The following is a 6,007-nucleotide window of genomic DNA, read 5'->3' as shown; positions in this document are numbered from 1 at the left end:
TATGAGCAATAATAGGAGCAATGATTGAGACTATTGGCTTCAGCAACTTCAGTTCAAGGAAATCAACACCAGGTGGTTTGTTTTTACAATTCATCAAAAGTAGTTCCACTTTAGAACCACTGACACTCTTAAATTTAAAGCTGCATGTTTTACCTTCCATCATTCTATTTATCAATATATTTGATAAATCTGTCTTGTATGGCTGTGTATTATTTTTAAGTTTATTTATTTTATTTATGAAATAATCATTAAGATGATTCGCTATATCACTTGGTTTCGTAAAAAATTCACCCTCATATTCTAAGTAAGATGGAGTTGATTTATTATTTCCTCTTAATATATTATTTAGTGTATTCCATAATTGTTTACTATCATGTTTTATTTCTACAATTTTCTTAGTATAGTACATTTCTTTTTCTTCTTATTTACCTTAGTTACAAAATTTCTAAGTTTACAATATACTTGCCAGTCCGATTTTAATTTGGATATAATTGCTGCTTGTTTAGCTAAATCTCTCTCTTTCATAAGATCTTTTAATTCTTGATCCAACCACGGAGTGTTGACATTTCGAACAGTAAACTTTTTTATTGGTGCATGGTTTTCTACAATAGTAATCAAGGTTTTATCAAAAATCTGAAATGCCTTCTCTGGATCTTTTTGTAGAATTACCTCTGACCAATTTGTATTTCTAACATCATCTTCATATTGTAAATGATTGAATCTCCTATATGACCTTTTCATTATTACTTTTGGACCCGATTTAGGAACTTTTGTTTTCCTTACAATTGCAATAAGATTGTGGTCGCTAAAACCAACTGGCACTGATACACAATTTGAGCAAACTTGTAGTCTATTTATAAACATGTGGTCAATACAGGAAACAGATCGAGTACCATCCTTTTTCAAACATATTCTAGTCGGTTTATTAATTACCTGTGATAATCCACATGCTATTGCTGTGCTCATTAATTTGATTTTCTTAGGACAGTCAGAAGAATTCCAATCTATGTTGAAGTCACCCATTAAGTAAGTTTCCATATTCATACTATTAGCATGATCTAACATCTCACATATCTTGTCTAAATATTCACTATTAGCATTAGGAGGTCTATAACAACATCCTATGAGTAATGGCTTAAGATGTTTCAGACTAACTTTTAACCAAAGTATTTCAATACCAGAATACATTAAATCTGGCATCATTTGGACAGGTATATGATGTTGAATATAGATAGCAACTCCTCCTCCATATGTATTCCTATCATTCCTAAAAATGCTATATCCATCAATCATTAAAGTTGCATCATTGAATGTAGAGTCTACATGAGTCTGATATGACATGGGATTTGCAAGGACTGTCATATGAAGAATACCACAAACTTATTGGCTCATTTCAGATGCCACCATTCAGAGATAAAAGAGAAAAAAACTCAATGCCAAGAAATTTAAAAGTACAAATATCATGCCCAAATTCATTAAAATGTCTGGCCACGGGTGAATTATTATCATGATTGCGTATGTTACCTTTGTGTTTGTGTAACCTTAATCTTAATTCTCTTTTAGTTTTACCAACATAACAAAGCCCACATGTGCATTTGAGTAAGTACACAACAAAAGACGAATGGCAAGTAATTCTCCCTCTCACAGAGAATATCTTGCCAGTCCGTGAATGTGAAAAAGAATTACCCACAATCATCGCATTACAATTCACACAACTCCTACAAGGGAAATTTCCCAGATCAAGAGTTGTGAGCCAATTGGTAGGCGGAGTGTAAGAATCAGCTTTAACCAATATATCCCTCTGTTATGTGGTGGTGCTTTAAATTACTGAATGTTAATTGTTCTATCTGAGATCGCAGGTGCAATCATGAATGACATCATGGGAAACCCCGTATTTAAGCCGGTCCGGAATTGAGGCTGGTCTCTCTCGGTTCTCTCTGCTCTCGCGGCGCTCGCTGCTCTAGCTGTCTCCACCCTTCTGATCAGTGACAGCTGGGGTTTCTTGCCTCATGGCGAGTGGTCCACGATCTTCGCCTGGACTGTTCCAGATCATGGACTGAGTTGTTATTTGTTATTTTCAAGTCAGGTAGTGGGTATTTTCTTTGATCACTTTTATTATTTAATTAACACATCGTAGGAAAGCAGTGGCCCGGAAGACTCACTCTGTTTGTTGTTTTCTTCGGGAGCAGATAAGATCTTGCCTACAGAGTTAGATAGTCAGGTTTTCTGTTTTCCTTTTGCTGCCCTACCTGTACTATTAGTTTGATTTATTGTTTATTGTTGGTGCGCTCTCATATTTGTTTCATTAAAAGAAACGATTTACACCTTGAAACCTCACCCAATCGTCTGTGATTCTTAATATGTACGGTCCTTGTCTTACATGTGTTTTAACGAGCCAAATTAGATTAAGGGCCGTAACATATTAGGGGGCTCGTCCGGGATTGAATTTTGTGTGGCTTTGTTTGATCTTTTGATCTGCTCACACTTTGTATTTGTTACTTGAGTAACTTCAGTAACTTTGTTGAATCACAGTCGATTGGTGTGTGTGTATACTTTCTCTTATAGTGCTCGTTAAATTTTTTCCTTCCAATAACCAGACGTTATTTTTAATCATGTTTGAATTAGCGAACTTCATTGCGAAACCGACGCAAGCTGAGCTGTTTCAAATTAATAGAGTAGATCTTACGAAGATTGCTGCTTATTTTAAGGTCAATTTTCGTAAGACTTAAACTAAACAGGAGCTTCAGATTCTGCTTGTTGATTCATTGCATGAACAAGGCGTTTTTGGTGATGAGGAAAAGATGACGGATTATCCTGATGTTGAATTTGAAGGTAGTTCCGAAGATCTTGCGATGCAGATTAAAAAATTGCAGTTACAAGCTAAAGAGCACGATATAGTTTTGTTGAGAGAGAGAGAAGAGTGGGAGCGTGAGAGAGAGAGAACTAGAGATCGTGAGAGACATGAACTTGAACTGAAAAAGCTCGAAATGGAGCAAGCGTGCCGTCTAAAAGAGATTGAGTTAAGCGCTCGTGAAAGGGGTTTATCTGACACTTCTGATTTTGACGTGAGTCGTAATATTCGTATTGTTCCTCCTTTTCGAGAACAAGAAGTTGATAAATTTTTTGTTCTTTTTGAACGCGTCGCTGTCAATATGAAATGGCCGAAGACTTTTTGGCCCATGTTGTTACAGTGTGTTTTTGTGGGTAAAGCCCAGGAAGTTTTTTCCTCTTTATCAGTCGAAGACTCTCTTAATTATGAGCAAGTGAAGACATCCGTTCTCAGAGTGTATGAGCTAGTCCCCGAGGCTTATCGTCAGAAATTTCGTAATTTACGGAAAACTGATGAGGCTTACGTTGAGTTCGTTCGGGAGAAAGAATCACTGTTTGATCGTTGGTGTGCTTCCATGAAAGTGACTACTTTTGAAGTGCTTCGAGAACTGATTATTTTAGAGGAATTTAAAAACTGCTTACCAGAACGCGTTGTAATCTATCTCAATGAGCAAAAAGCTTCTAAATGTTCTGTTGCTGCGACATTGGCTGACGAATATGTGCTCACACATAGGAACGTGTTTAGTGTTGCACCGAAGTTTCCTTCAGCCAACAGCACTCGGTCTTCTCAGCGTAATTTTGAACGCCCCCTGCCTGTTGATAAAGCGGCGCTAAGTTCTGATAAGTCTGTGTTCTCACCCGTTTGTTTCTATTGTAAGAAACGCGGACACATTATTTCTGAGTGCAGTGTGCTCGAAAAGAAAAACCATGTTCCTAAACCGGTAGGTTTATTGATGACGTCCATGCCACAAGTGGAAGGACTTGAGTTGTTGGCTTCGGAAGCTGACATGTGTGAAAATGAGGGATATGTGCCATTTTTGATGGACGGATTTGTATCTTTGTCAGGTAGTGCTTCGCGCAAACCAGTCAAGATACTTTGTGATACAGGCGCTGCGCAGAGTTTTATTCTGGAAGGAATATTGCCGTTGTCTGATGAGAGCTCTGTTGGTTCAAGTGTTTTAGTACAAGGATTTGAGATGGGCTTCGTTAAGGTACCTTTGCACGAGATCGAAATTGAATCTTCCCTTGTGTCTGGCCGCGTTGTTGTTGGAGTGCGACCATGTCTTCCCGTTCGAGATGTCACGTTTATCTTAGGGAATGACTTAGCGGGAGGAAAAGTTTTTGCTAGCCCTGAGGTAACTGATGATCCTTTTTTGTATCTTACTGTTGCTGATGCCTTAGCTCAGGAATATCCTGAGGTTTTTCCCTCATGTGCTATTACTCGCGCTATGACTCAGAGACTAAAAGATAAAAACCTTATTGAATCAGAAAGTGAGTGTAATTTTGATTTGAGTGATACATTCTTTTCTAATTCTGATTTTTGTGAAGTGAAATGTTCAAATTTTGTTGACGTCCAGATAGTGCCGTTAAAAAATTAGATGAACATTTTATGGGGCCTACTAAATTGTCTCTGTCTCGCGAGCAGCTTATGGTTGAACAGAGGAAAGATGAGAAATTGTCATCCCTTTTTGAAGCTGTTGTTCCTGCTGAGCAACTCAAACACGTATCGCAAGGATACTTTGTAGAAGATGGAGTGTTGATGAGGAAGTGGAGACCACCTACTGCATCTGCTGATGATGAGTGGCAAATCGTCAAACAGATAATAGTTCCCTCCTCGTACCGCTCTGAAATTTTGAGTCTTGCGCATGATAGCCCGTTTGCCGGTCACTTAGGAGTAAATAAAACGTACGATCGAATACTCCGAAATTTTTTCTGGCCTGGCCTGAAAACTGATGTAGCAAGTTATTGCAGAAGCTGTCATGTGTGCCAAATGACGGGAAAACCGAACCAGAATGTTTCACCTGCTCCGTTGTATCCTATTCCAGCTATCGGTGAACCATTTGAGCGTGTGATGATCGATTGTGTCGGTCCTTTGCCTCGCACGAAGTCGGGAAACCAATATCTGCTCACTATAATGTGCAAGTCAACGCGTTTTCCAGAGGCTATTCCTCTGCGTAAAATCACTGCACCAGTGATTGTAAAATCACTTATAAAGTTCTTTTCACTGTTTGGACTTCCACGTACTATTCAGTCGGACCAAGGCACGAATTTTATGTCCCGTGTGTTCAGGCAAGCTTTAGCTCAGCTGCATATCCAACATTGCACCTCAGATGATTGGGACGAAGGAGTGCCTATGGTCATGTTCGCAGTGAGAGAAGTAGTGCAGGAGTCGTTAGGTTTTAGTCCGGCCGAGTTAGTGTTCGGGCATACTGTTCGTGGCCCACTGAAGCTGATTCGGGATCATTGGACTAGTGATATAACTCAAAATAACATACTTGACTATGTCTCAGGTTTTCATTTTAAGTTGCATCGTGCATGCGAATTGGCCAAAGAGAATTTAGAGATTGCACAGCAACGAATGAAGAAGCATTTTGATCGTCGTGCTAAACTTCGTAGCTTTACTCCTGGTGACAAGGTGCTTGTGCTGATGCCAGTGCCTGGGTCTGCCTTGCAGGCTCGTTATTATGGTCCCTATCGAGTGAAAGAAAAGGTGAGTGAGCTTGATTATGTTATCTCGACGACAGACAGAAGAAAGAAAACTCGTCTCTGTCACATTAACATGCTCAAGCCGTACTTTGAGAGATCGCCAGATTTGTCTGGAAGAAAGTCGGCTGTGTTAACTGTCTCACCCACAGACTTTCCGGTGGCTGGAGGACAGGCGCTGTCCAGTGCTGATATACCTGACACGAGGCGCTGTCCAGTCCTGAATCTTCGATTCACCCATTGTGTTCTGCTGTATCGGACAGCGGTGATGATTCTTCTTTCGAGGAGGATGTAGAGTTTCCTTCTACCGAACTGGTTGCGGGAAGATTGAAAAATTCTGAGATCATTCGAACCTTAGACTCGCACCTTTCTCATTTGACCATTGCCGAAAGAGCTGATGTGACTAATATTATTCAGACGTACAGTAATTTGTTCTCTGATATTCCATCTCGTACTTCGTTAATAGAGCATGACA

The sequence above is a fragment of the Carassius carassius genome, chromosome 1 (assembly GCF_963082965.1).
Source record: "Carassius carassius chromosome 1, fCarCar2.1, whole genome shotgun sequence".
In the NCBI taxonomy this organism is placed as follows: Eukaryota; Metazoa; Chordata; class Actinopteri; order Cypriniformes; family Cyprinidae; genus Carassius; species Carassius carassius.
Note: the sequence above shows the minus strand (reverse complement) of the source record.